This window comes from Ictalurus punctatus, chromosome 24, assembly GCF_001660625.3.
Source record: "Ictalurus punctatus breed USDA103 chromosome 24, Coco_2.0, whole genome shotgun sequence".
NCBI lineage: Eukaryota > Metazoa > Chordata > Actinopteri > Siluriformes > Ictaluridae > Ictalurus > Ictalurus punctatus.
Genome location: NC_030439.2, coordinates 8,394,724 through 8,409,036, shown reverse-complemented (window position 1 = coordinate 8,409,036; position 14,313 = coordinate 8,394,724). Strand labels below are relative to the sequence as shown.

Genomic DNA, 14,313 nt, shown 5'->3' with positions numbered 1-14,313 from the left:
TAGGCTTGCACAATCTTAAGCAATATATTTTTATGCATGTCCTTAAAGGCCCTAAAGTGCTTGAACCCCAATCATTGCTGTTTGCAGCAATATTTGTTATTATTATTATTATTATTATTATTATTATTATTATTATTATGGTTCATAGTTCAGATAACCTCATTTTTTAGCACTGCCTGCTTACTGAAGCCATGCTGATAAACATACTTGATCACATTTGCAATCATAGACACCCTTTTGCACAATTCCAGATATGCTGTTCAGTATTCAGTTCTTAGAATCACGAATGAAGTACTACACACTTAGGCTACTGAATTACTGAAGGAAGTTATTAAATTCATTTATACTGGTATTTTAATAACACTGGCCATGCTAGGCAGAATGTGATACAGTTCCTTTAATTTAAGTAGAAATCAAATTCATCATAAGCATCAAAAACAAGCATTCAGCACGGTTTGCATTGGTTCAGACAGAGCAAAATGTTATAGGGAAAAAAAAGGATTTATTCATATACTATAGACTATGTAATAGAACATATGCTAATACTAGTCCTGCACCATTTTTACTGAACTTGGCCCTGTACAAGTCAAGAAATATTGTAGTTACATTTGTGTTATGACATTTAAATCGAGCCCTCAGCGTTGTGAAAATGAGATAAGCATTAACAGTTCTCTTTGGCTTGCGGTTCATTTATTTCCATCAATTATTTATTTCAGACACTCAATCCATCAAGCCATTGTGGACGACTGCTCCAGGAAGCTTACTTATATCAACAAAATACCCGACAAAGAAAAATCCAATTCAGTTGTTTGCAGTGTTGCTGGAAATTTGCTCCGTTTGAGGAGGGATTTTTTTTTCTTTTTCTTTAATCAGAACCACAAGTGATTGTCGTTTGCCAACACGGCCGTGATTATGATAACAGGGTGTCATTACCATCTCCTGTTTTTCATAAATCCCTGACGTTGTTTTAACCTTCAGCTTCAATTAACTTTCGTCTCACTTTTCTGTCATAGTTATTGCCATGATTTCTTCCTCTTCGACAACTTAGACAATCAATACAGACAGTGAATCGATAAAACGCAGCCCTACGCCACATCTTCGCTTGCCATCAGCTGAGGTACTGCTTAAAAGGAAAAAAAATACAAACATTTTATTCTGTATAACAAAATGTTTTGTTGTTGATTATTTATTTATTTATTTATTTATTTATTTATTTAGTGAAAAATGTGTGCTTCTAAAGAAACAGTACAATAATTATCTTTCATGGGCTTCCACAGGACATAAAAACACAAGCATAAAAAAAAAAAAAAATGTTCAATGTACTATTGTGTGAATTATGGAGGAAGTATTTTAATGTATGTGCTGAAATTTTTTTTTATCTACCAAACAGCTTGGGAGCTGTTATTCTGATTGTACTAGCATCAGCGTCTTGTGTTCTTCTAGCCAGGAGGGAGAAGGCATGATTTAGGGGATGTTCACAAGAATCTGACTTACAGATGTGCTGTGTTTATACTGTGATCAAAAAATTACATGCACAGTGCACTTCAGGGAAAAAAATATTTCGAAGATCAGCTGCATCACAACAACATTTAAATGATCACAGAGAGAGCCAGTTATAAGATTAAGTGTGTTGTTTTTGTTTTTTTATATTTTTATATCAGGTCTAACTGTAAAGCTGGAAATAATAGCACAAATGCTGGAGAATATTGCATATCTGCATTAGTGGTGTATTAGAGTTTCTAAAAGCAATTATGCTGTCTTATTCTATGCCCTGTGGAAGCATATGGGAGGTAATTTCTGCAGCATATCACCATGTAAGTGCTGAAGCACTTTGGTTGTGTTGAAGCACTTTGAGTAAAATGGAAGAAAATCCTGCATGCAGCCAGGCAGTGCTCGACTGGGTGTATGCTATGGGCTGGGCTGGTGTGTTTATTGCCTGAGGGAATTCTATGGCCGCAGGATAGTTACACAGAGCAATTGGTTCAATGAGTAACTGCCGCGCTGCCCTTTACAATCCCACACCCGATCACTCGTCTCCAAGCTGCTGTATCCCCGCATGGTTTAAAGGCTCAGATGTAAGGTGATCCCCTTGTTGCCACACTGTACATACTCTCTGATTTCATATTTCTCTGTTTCCTGCTGCAAGCAGGTTCTTTCTGACAACTGCACTGGGGAGGTAAGAAGAAAGGTGATATATGGCACTGCTACTAAAGCTCTGCCAAGACTCTGCTCAAGCTAATTATCCACACACACACACACACACACACACATATATATGTTCGTCTTGTTCTTTTAGTACCGAGATTGTTGTGAGACTACAATCAAAACACTGTGTGAAGAGGGGAGATGACATAGAAGATGCGACATTATGTTTGTCACAGTTGGAGTGTCACTAAAGAAAGTCCTGCAAATGAGTATTAAAAAAAAACAAAAAACATACAGCTTTATGAATATGGTATGTATTTTTGCACTTTGATCTACACATTGAACTGAAAAGTTTTTTTTTGCTGCAGTGTACATAATAAAGGTATATAATGTATATAAATGTGTAAATATGAAGCCAGTCTTTTAAAATGGAGACAATAAAAAAGAAATAGAGAAGGCAAAGTGATCTCTGAGCCTGAGCTGTTGTTCTGCTGCCTTGGTGGACGGGGGGTGGGGGGGGGGTAAGAAGGAAGAGGGTAAGAGAAACTTGAAAAGGTATTCAATTTTGAACACATTATAATCGTTCATCCCAACTCTTCTCCGAGAGCCCTTTGTTTGCTATCTTTTTATGATAATAAAAAGGGGGGGGGGGGGGGGGGGGGGGGGGGGGGGTAATGCAACTCCAAATTGCGGTTAGTCCCGAGTTAAATCATATGCTTTGTATTGAAATTGGGTTGCGATGCTGTCAAGTGTATGGAGCAGGAACAGACAATCCATCTGCTTCGGATCAACCCCTATCTGCCATCTGATAAATGCACCAAACAGAGGATGACTGACATTTAATACCATGTTTCAAAGCCCTCATTATGAAGCATACTGATCCCAATGCACAGATTTGGATTGTCTATTTGTGCCAGTGAAAGTGAGAAAAATGTACTAAATGTACTATACCATTTCTTCTTCCTGGGATGGGTCTGAATTGCCCTGAAATATTTAACATCAGTTCCAAATGCATACTGTATTTATCAGAACACTCATACAGCATAGCTGATTACACCGATCAGCCATAGCATTAAAATCACAGACAGGTGACGTGAATAGTATTGATTATCTCGTTACAATGGCACCTGTCAAGGGGTTGGATATATTAGTCAGCTCTCAAAGTTGATGTGTTGGAAGCAAGAAAAATGGGCACACGTAAGGATGTAATCTGAGTGACTTTGACAAGGGACAAATTGTGACAGCTAGATGGTTGGGTCAGAGCATCTCCAAAATGACAGGTCTTGTGGGGTGTTCCCAGTATGCAGTAGTAAGTGTACCAAAAGTGGTGCAAGGAAGGACAACCGTCGAACCGGCAAGAGGATCATGGGCTCACAAAACTCATTGATGTGCTTGGGGAGTGAAGGCTAGCCCGGTCTTGGTGCCAGATACCACAGCACCCCTTCAGAGGTCTTATGAAGTCCATGCCTCAACAGGTCAGAGCTGGTGTGCCGGCACAAGGGGGACCTACACAATATGAGGCAGGTGGTTTTAATGTTACAGCTGGATATACTGTACATGTTATTGTTTTGTGTAGTAATTGCGCTATAATGATGTTCATGAAATGTCAACATTATGATTCTTTCATATTCATCTACCCTGAATATCAAACAAACAGTTTGTTTAATCACATTTTGTTGGCTGTCAGCTGCTATGATGAGAAACAGGATTAACCAATCAACATTATGCATTGGGATTTTCCCATTTCATGTGAAAGCTAGTAGACAGCTAGCTACATTTTGAGCACAGGGATATTAAGGTGACTGATGATACTACTACAGGAGGACAAAAAACATAAAAAGATCTGGGTTTTTTTTTATTTTATTTTTTTTATAAGATGTCATTTTTACCTGTACAACTAGCATGTTATTTTAAACATTTCAGTGGAACAGTCATACAGATATTTTATGGCATTGTTATAAATATGGTAAGATTGGTCAAGGACAGAATTGAATGGCACCACTTCTACTTGCGTCTGGCATCCACACAAATGCATAAGTGCTTTCCAGTTGATTTAATTGTATGCAATTTATTTAGCATGCTATTTATTTGGAAAAAAAAAAATGTTCTCAAAGTCAGTGGTCTTTACAGTCTATTGATGTAAATTAAATTAATATTAAAGGTCAAGAGGGTGTCCCAAAACACACCATACACTACACAGGGGAAATTAACACTTTTTAACAAAATGTCTTCAAAAAATTTTTCATACTTAGTTATAGACTAAGTTCTATATATTTTTTTAAAAAAATTCAGAATGCCTTTAAGAATGTCTTTGAAAAAATGAAGAACATATTGAAATCATTCTCACGGCTGGATCAGGACCCTGTCGCAAGGTTGTGATGGACTTTAACAGGAAACATGGCAAGAACATCTCACACACACAACACTGTTGCCAAACTTATTAACAATTTTTTTTTAAAGTGTTGGAAGTAATGCAGACCTAACAAGAAGTGGACATCCCCAAACATCCACTAACAAAGGCACAACCGACGTGGTGCTGGCAAACATAGTCCCGAATGTATGGAGACTGTTGGGATGCCCTGTATTATATTCACATGAAACATAGCAGAGAACATACCCTTAAGGGTACCATCACTGGTCAAGTCTGAGTTGTTAGGCACAACTATATGCACACAAACATTCCCACACATGCCGTTAAGTTAGTTCAAGATATTAACTGAAACTTTTCATGCATGAGAACCATGAAAACTAACCAAAGTCTCCAAAGTGCAAGGCCTGTGTAAAGTCATTTCAATCTTTCATTAGTAAGCCTGCTTTGCAATTTAAAAGCGTCTTTGCTCCTTAATTTAGTTCTGTAATCCCTTTTCAGGTATGCACAGCCTGTGTTCAGAGGAATAATGGCTTACAAGAGATCTATTGCATGAAAGACATGCAAAGCTGTCCTCCATGTGTGTGTCCCTGTGGGCGGTCTGGTGGTGTGTGACTCGGAGACATTGAGCTCTCTCTGAGACTGCTTCTCTCTCATCAGGACCGCTCTATCAAAGCCGTATCGTTTCTTTTCCCGAGCGGTACAAATCAATGTATGTCACTTTACACCGAGTCAGGGGAAAGAATAGGCAATGAGTCCAAGACGGTTCCTTCTAAGTGCCGGTTATGACACTGTCCAATAAAGCAATGTCAAAATAATTCAGCTCCTAGACAGATTACATGAAATTAAGTGATATGGAGAATACCAACAGCTGGACTCCAGGAAGTGCAGGTTTGTCTTATTTTGAGTAATTGCAAACTGACGTTGGTTCTGTTTAACCCTGAACTGCTACAACTCCCAAAAGTTCAATATTTATATTGATTTGTTTTTTGATGAATTCATACAGCAGACTCCGGCTCTTGACTAGCTCTTTGCAGCCTTCTTCATGAAATATTTTACAAGAAAGCCAAAGAAAGAAAAAAAGTCCATGACTTATTTATTGCCTCGCGGCATCCTGTGTACTGCTGTTGTTGTTTTTTTAACTGTATTTCTTCTTCAGGCCTGTGGTGAAGATGAAGTGTTACAATGGCATGTTCAAGATCTAGGAGAAATATGCATCTTCTTTTCCAGTGAGGTTTTAAAATGCTTGATGCCGCATCATACGAAATAGTCAAAATCAACCGTAATGTTAATACAAAGCACAAAAATGTGGAAGCAGCATCTGTAATGTATGCTTCTCAGTGCTGGTTAAAAACATAAAACATGCTCTCAGATGCCAGGGGAAATGTTTGTGATGGATTTAACATTTTCCTGACATGCATCCCTGTCAGTGACATCACCTGAACATTCATATAGGTATTCCATCCATCCATCCATCCATCCATCCATCTTCTATACCACTTAATCCTTTTCAGGGTCACGGGGAAACCTGGAGCCTATCCCAGGGAGCATCCCGCACAAGGCGGGGTACACCCTGGACAGGGTGCAAATCCACTGCGGGGCACACAATCACACACCCATTCATACACTAAGGACACTTTGGACATGCCAATCAGCCTACCATCTTTGGACTGGGGAGGAAACCTGAGTACCCACAGGCAACCCCTGTAGCACGGGGAGAACATGCAAACTCCACACACACAGGGCACACACAGGGCCCCCAACCCTGGAGGTGTGAGGCTAACGTGCTAACCACTAAGCCACCGTGCCACCCCATATAGGTATTCACTTCTCATTAATAATTAATAAGATTTTTTAAGCACAGACAAAACATCCACACAGCTGATGATAATTTGTTCATCCTCCCTGCATCCATGCACTAAACAAATAATATTAGGACTACCATTCAAACTTTCTCTCTCCTTATTTACATATTCTCCTAATGAAACAATATATTATTACAAATCTAAGCAGAATAAAGCATTACCTCTGATTTTTATTATTTTCTACCACATGAATTATACTCTTTGAGGTTTCCTATAATCATATGTGCATAGTTATCAAAAGAAACCTGTGTAACTCAAATTTTTTTGTGTTAGTAACAGTTTATACAGTGATTCACAGTTCTCATCTCTTCTTTAACCAAATCATTACATTAAAATGTATTGTAATATGTTAATTTAGTAAATATGAATATAACATCTCACTATACAAACCGATAATGGCAACATTTTTACTTTTTACTTTTCTTCAGCACTCATATAGACACAGAGTTTAAGATGTCTATCATACTGTAACTTATCTCATAACCTGAAAAGTGTTTAGAATATAAAAAGACAAAAATCACAACCATTGTTGAACATAAATTATGTATACCATTCTCAATATACTTCGCTTGAACAGAGGTTATAAATTGTTTGCCTCTTCCTGAAAATACTAACCAAATCCTTGGGATAATTAGATAGATAGTGTGTTGTTCAAAAGTCTGCACAACCAAGGATTCATTAGTAATCGAGTCCAGTGTTCTCGGGATAAGCCCTGGATCCACCGTGACCCTGACCAGGATAAAGCAGTTATGGAAAGTGTATAAGTGTAAAAATCTTGAACAGTGGTATGCCTGGACCACATCATAATTTTAGTGAGCCTGTGAAGGGCCATAAAACTAAGGCTAATATTAAAAAAACAAAAAAAACAAAAACGTTTTATTAGGTATTCTAGCAATTATCAGTAACCTGGAAGTAGAATAGGATGATTCTAGAAAAAGGAGAAACTGAACATGATCAACTGTATGTACGATTGTTTATTATACTTCTTTTTTTCTTTTTTTACATTAATATACACTGGTCAGCCATAACATTAAAACCACTGACAGGTGAACTGAGTAACACTGATTATCTCGTTACAGTGGCACCTGTCAAGGAGTGGGACATATCATGCAGCAACTGAACAGTCAGCTCTCAAATTTGATGTGTTGGAAACAGGAAAAATGGGCAAGCATTTGGATCTGAGAGTCAGAGCATTTCCAAAGCAGGTCTTGTGGGGTGTTCCTGGTATGCAGTGGTTAGTACCTACCAAAGGTGGTCCAATGAAGGACAACCAGTGAACCGGCAACAGGGTCATGGGCGCCCAAGGCTCACTGATACACATGGGGAGCGAAAGCTTGCCCATCTGGTCCAAGCCCACAGAAGAGCTACAAACTGCTGAAAAAGTTATTGCTGGCCATGATAGAAAGGTGTCAAAATACACAGTGCATCGCAGCTTGCTGCTTATGGGGCTGCGTAGCTGCAGACTCGTCAGAGTACCCCTGCTGACCCCTGTCCACCTGTTAAAGTACCTACAATGGACACGTGAGTATGAGAACTGGACCATGGAGTAATGGAAGCGGTTGGCCTGATCTGATGAATCATGTTTTCTTTTACATCATTTAATGGTGGGGTGCATGTGCGTTGCTTATCTGGGGAAGAGATGGCACCAGGATGCACTATGGGATCTCAAACGCAGATCTCAATCTGATTGAGCATCCCTGAGATGTACTGGACAACAAACAACTGCGATCCATGGAGCCCCCACCTCACAGGACTTACAGGACTTGATAGATCTGCTGCTAACAAATTGGTGCCAGATACCACAGCACACCTTCAAAGGCCTGTGGAGTCCATGCCTCGATGGGTCAGAGCTGTTTTGGTGGCACAAGGGGGACCTACACAATATCAGGCAGGTAATACATTAATGAAGTGACAAGTCGTCGCTGTGGGGATGTCGGAAAAAAGTTGATGGAGAGAGAATACAAGACGATTTATCTTAGGCAGTCCACCTACTGGCATGTTTCTTTGTAGTGAGAGGAAACCAGAGAACCTGGAGGATAACATGCACAGAAGCAAGGGTGAGCTTACTGGCAAGTGGAAATTGTTTTTGTTGTTTTTCATGACAGCTATGGGTTCTCGAATGGCCATAACATGATAAAACTAAAATACAGACTCAGATAGCATGGGACTGAAAGTTTTGTAAAGTAACTTGAACGCTTCAGCATGTGAAGATCATGGAGGAAAGTAAGTATAAATTATTAAGCTTACTGAAGCATATGCACACACACACACACACACACACACACACACACACACACACACACTCAGCTCATGGCTCAGGGAGAGAGGAAGATAGAGATATAGATTACATCTATCCATCCATCCATTTTCTACACCGCTTGTCCTGGTGAGGGCCGTGGTGGTAGCATGCTAAGCTGGGCAGACCAGACCTCATTTTCCACAGCAACACATTCCAGCTCCTCCTTGAGGCTTCCCAGGCGTTCCCAGGCCAGCTGGGAAATATAATCCCTCACGCGTGTCCTGGGTCAGCCTCGGGGTCTCCGCCCAGTGGGTCATGCCCGGCAGAGCTGTACACGCAACCGCCCAGGTGGCATCCTTACCAGATGCCTGGACCACCTCAACTAGCTCCTCTTAATCCGGAGAAGTAGCGACTCTACTCCAAGGCTTTCTCGGATTACTGAATCACCCTATACCTAAGGGTGAGTCCAGCAACCCTCTGAAAAACCTTGCGATCTCATCCTTTTGGTCTTTACCCAACGTTCATGACCATAGGTGGGGATAGAGAGGCAGATTGATTTACATCTATTCATTACATTTATTCATTTAGCAGACGCTTTTATCCAAAGCGACTTACAAATGAGAAAAATACAAGCAAAGCGATATATCAAGCAGAGAACAATGCAAGTAGTGCTACCATACAAGATCCATTAATTGAGTTCCAGAAGAAGCAAAGTGCACAGAGTAGAGGTGTAAGTGCAAAAAAATTTTTTTTGAGCAGATTGATGAGTAAACCTTGTCCTGAGCCTTGTCTGAGGGCTCAGCTCCCACTTCACCACCATGGACCGATACAGCACCCGCAATACTGCAGATGCTGCAGCAATCTCATGCTCCCCCTTTCCTTCACTTGTGAACAAAACCCTGAAGTACTTAAACTCCTCCACTAAAGGTAGCTGCTTCTTGCTAACCTGGAGCTGGCAATCCACTATTTTCTGAGAGAGAACCATAGCCACAGACTTGGAGGTGCTGCTGCTCATCCCAGCGGATTCACACTATGCATTGAAATGCTTGAGTACATGTTGGAGATCACAGTCGGATGGGGCAAGAAGCACAACATCATCTGCATACAGCAATAATACCACCTCAAAGCCCCCAAACTGGATACTCTCTCTACCTCGGCTGCGCCTTGATACAGGTGTGAGGACAAGATGCACCCTTGGTGGAGTCTAACACCCACCTTGAATGTCTTCGACTTAACACAGAGAATATGGACACAGCTCTTGCTGTAGGAATAAAAGGACCGGATGGCATGCATAAACGATCCTGGTACACCATACTCCCTCAACAACTCCTGGGGGAAAAAAGACATCCTGGGGAATACGGCCATAAGCCTTCTCCACATCCACAAAACACATGCAGACTGGATTAGCATACTCCGACGCTAATACTCCTGCAAATATCTATGAAATAACAAAGAGCAAGTCCATTATTCCACGGCCCAGATGGAATCCACATTGTTCCTCCTGAATCCGGGGTTCAACTATAGGATGAAGGCTCCTCTCCAGCACTCTGACATAGGCTTTACCAGAGAGGCTGAGAAATGTGATCCCTCTGTAGTTGGAACACACCCTCTGGCTCATTTTCTTGAAGATGGGGACCACCACCCCAGTTTGGCAACCCAGTGGTAGTGACCCCGCCTTCAATGCAACATTGAAGAGACACATCAGCTACGTCATCCCAACATTTTCCTGTGCTTTCAACATCTCCTCTCCGATCTGGACCTGAGCAGTGAGTTGTTATTGGACTTTTGTGCTAGTCATGGATTGCCAATAACAAACACATTTACATTTACATTTATTCATTTAGCAGATGCTTTTATCCAAAGTGACTTACAAATGAGAAAATACAAGCAAAGTGATATATCAAGCAGAGAACAATACAAGTTGTGCTACCATACAAGATCTATTAATTGAGTTCTAGAAGAAGCAAAGTGCACAGAATAGAGGTGTAAATACCAGAGTAAGGTTTTGTTTTTTATTTTTTTTCTTTGTTAGTGGTTGGTTGGAGTTTGCATGTTCTCCCCGTGCTGTGGGGGTTTCCTCCGGGTACTCCGGTTTCCTCCTCCAGTCCAAAGACATGCACGGTAGGCTGATTGGCATGTCCAAAGTGTCCGTAGTGTATGAATGAGTGTGTGAGTGTGTATGTGATTGTGCCCTGCGATGGATTGGCACCCTGTCCAGGGTGTACCCCACCTTGTGCCTGATGCTCCCTGGGATAGGCTCCAGGTTCCCCGTGACCCTGAAAAGGGGTAAGCAGTAGAAGATGGATGGATGGATGGATGGGGTTGGTTACGTGTTTACGGAAGAAGTGCGTCTTTAGCTGCTTTTTGAAGATATTGACCAGTTCTGAATTGATTCTGAAACCGATCTGGACTGAAGTTGGAAGTTCATTCCACCGCTGAGGGACAGATAGTGTGATGGTTCTGGAAATGGACCTTGAGCCACACTGAGTAGGCACTACTAAGCATCGGTTATTGATCGATTGCAGATTGCATGAGGGACCGTAAGCCTTCAGGAGACTGTTTAGGTAGGAGGGTGCTGTTCCAGATAATGTTTTGTACATGAGCATCAAGGCCTTGAATTTGATACGGGTGGCTACAGGAAGCCAGTGGAGGGAGATGAAGAGAGGTGTGAAATGGGTTCTCTTGGGCTGGTTGAAGACAGGGTGTGCTGCTACATTCTGAATCATCTGAAGGGGTTTGATGGAGCTGGCTGGGAGGCCCAAGAGTAGTACATTGCAATAGTCCAGTTTTGATATGACAAGAGCCTGGACTAATAGCGGTGTAGCCTGTTCTGTGAGATAGGGTCTGATTTTGTTGATGTTGTACAGAATGAACCTACAGGACCGTGCAGTTGTTGAAATGTGGTCTGTAAAGGTCAACCTGTCATCAAGAATCACCCCAAGGTTCCTGGCTGCCCGGGTTGGCTTGAGTTGAGTGTGGTTGAGCTGAGCTGTATAGTGAGGTTGTGGTTGATTGAAGGGCAGGCTGGGATGACAAGCTCAGATTTTGCCAAGTTGAGCTTCAGGTGGTGTTCCCTCATCCAGGCCGAGATGTCCAACAGGCAAGCAGAGATTCTTGTAGAGATAGATGGATCATCAGGCTGGAAGGACAAATAGAGCTGGGTGTCATCAGCATAGCAATGGTATGAGAAGCCATGAGACTCAATCACCTGCCCCAGAGATGTACTATAAATAGAAAAGAGCAGTGGACCCAGAACTGATCCCTGAGGAACCCCAGTTGTGAGTTGCTGAGTATCAGAAATTCCTCCCCTCCACAATACCTTGAAGGATCTGTCTGAGAGATAGGATTCAATCCAGCGCAGAGCCATTCCAGTGATGTCTAGGCTGGAGAGAGTTTACAGGAGGATCTGATGATTCACAGTGATAAAAGCAGCAGAGAGGTCGAGTAGGATGAGGACAGATGATCTAGAGGTTGCTCTTGCTAGTCGTAAGGCTTCAGTGATGGAAAGCAGATCAGTCTCCGTGGAGTGATTGCTCTTGAAGCCAGATTGCTTGGTCTCCAGGAGATTGTTCTGTTTGAGAAAATAGGATAGTTGATTAAAAACAGCTCTTTCAAGGGTTTTGGAAACCGGTCTGTAGTTGTCAACTGCAGCAGGGTTAAGTGATGGTTTTCTAAGCAGTGGGTAACCCCGACCTGCTTAAATGAGGTAGGGTATGTGCCAGTAGAGAGGGATGTGTTAAAGATGTGTGTGAGTGCAGGTAATCATGTGGGAGAGATGGATTGAAGAAAGTGAGAAGGGATAGGGTCAAGAGGACAGGTTGTGGGACAGCCTGAGAGGAGGAGTTTCGAGACATCAGTCTCTGAAAGGGGAGAGAAGGAGGCCAGTTGGGAGTTACATGGAGGAGGAGCCAGTCTATGCATGTCTTGGGTTGAGAACTGGTTCCTGATTGATGTAACCTTGTTGGAAAAGAAAATGGCAAAGTCATCTGCAGTGAGAGAGGTAGGGGAAGGGGGAGGGGGGGGCAGAGAAGAGAAGAAAAGGTTTTGAAGAGAATACGGGTGTTGAGAGAGCTGCCAATCTTCTCTTGGTTGTATGTGGCTTTAGCAGTGGAGATGCTATTGGAAAAAGAGTAGAGAAATGTTTGGTAACTGGTTAGGTCAGTCAGATTGTTAGATCTACGCTATTTCCTTTCAGATGCTCTTAGTTTGGCCCGGTTGTTACCCAGAGCTAGTTACCCAGGTCTGGAGGTTAGGGGGCAGATGCTGTCTAGAGAAGATGTTAGAGTGGAACATAGCATGTCAGTTGCAGTGTTTAAGTCCAGTGAGGAGAGGTGGTCCACATTCAGAGAGCGTAGGTTGTCCAAGTTGCGTACTTTTCTGGGAGTGTGCCATGGTAAACAACAGGAATAAACTGATGACACATGTTAGTGTGTAAGCAGATAAACAGTGAGGGTAGACAGGTAGACTCGCAGGTCTTTACATGAGCTTGGTCTTCACACAACAAGGGCTGACGCTTCACCTCAGTGTTTTTTAGTTCTTAAGTACTGTGTTGGGGTGCTTCACGGCTGAGCACACCTCTTTAATTAGCAAAACAAAGTGTAATCGTGTGAACGAGCGACTCCTGACAGAAACCGAATATGAATACCGGAATTAGCTTTAATCTAGCAATGTATAAACATCTCATAGCAACAAGGAAGCACAGTTGCAGCTTCTATCTGACAATCAATGCTAAAACTAGTTTCAACTAAAAATCAAGAAAGAAAAACTTACCAGTTACTGTTCGCCTGGGTGAATAATCGCTTCTGCTGTAGTTACAACTGGCAGGCACACTAATATAGTCCTCAACAAGTGCGGACCATGCCTCTTTAATTAGCAAAACAAAGTGTAATCACGTGAACGAGCAACTCCAAACTGAATATGAATATGAATACCTTTAATAGGAATAGGAATTAGCTTTAATCTAGCAACGTGTGAACAGCTTGTAGCAACAAAGAAGCACCATGTTCAAGCAGAAGGATGCTCATAAGTGTACTTGGCACCAGAGCACCTTGGCTTTTATAGTTGTATCATCTGACCTAAGGCCGCATATTTTGGACACGCAGGTGAAAAGGGGGGCTGATGGTGGGTTGGAGCCAACGAATGGGATGCCAGCCAGATAGACCCGGGATGGATAGTCCATCTACCCCTGCAGCTTTACCACTGCGGAGGCCCTTGACCACTGCAGCACTCTCAGCTACAGCGATAGATCCGATCTCGCCAGAGCTATCCGGCACTGCCTCCTGCATGGAGGGCATGTCCACTGGCATGAGGTTCCTCAAAGTGTTCCTTCCACCTCTCAATGATCTCCCCAGTAGTGGACAGTGCTTCCACACCCTTTCCGAGAACAGCTTGGGTGCCATCCCGCTGTCCCCTCCTAAGGTACTGAATGCTTTGCCAGAACAACTTTGAAGTCATCCAAATGTAATTCTCCATGGCCTTTCCAAACTCCTCCCATACTCAAGCTTTCACTTTGGTGACCTCCCCTGCTGCAGCCCTCTTAGCCAGCCAGTACCTCTCAATTGACTCGGGAGACCTATACGCGAGCATCATTTGGAAGGCCTCCTTCTTCGACTTGACAGCTTTGCTCACTTCCATTGTCCACCAGTGGGTGCTGGGGTTTCCGCCTTGACAGGCACCAACCACTTTCATGCCACAGC

At 42.3% G+C, this 14,313-nt stretch overlaps 1 pseudogene; it reads right to left on the bottom strand.

Annotated features, from left to right (window-relative positions):
* Positions 1–11,169: 11,169 nt before the first annotated feature.
* LOC128629101 (uncharacterized) lies at positions 11,170–14,016 on the bottom strand (annotated as a pseudogene).
* Positions 14,017–14,313: the final 297 nt, after the last annotated feature.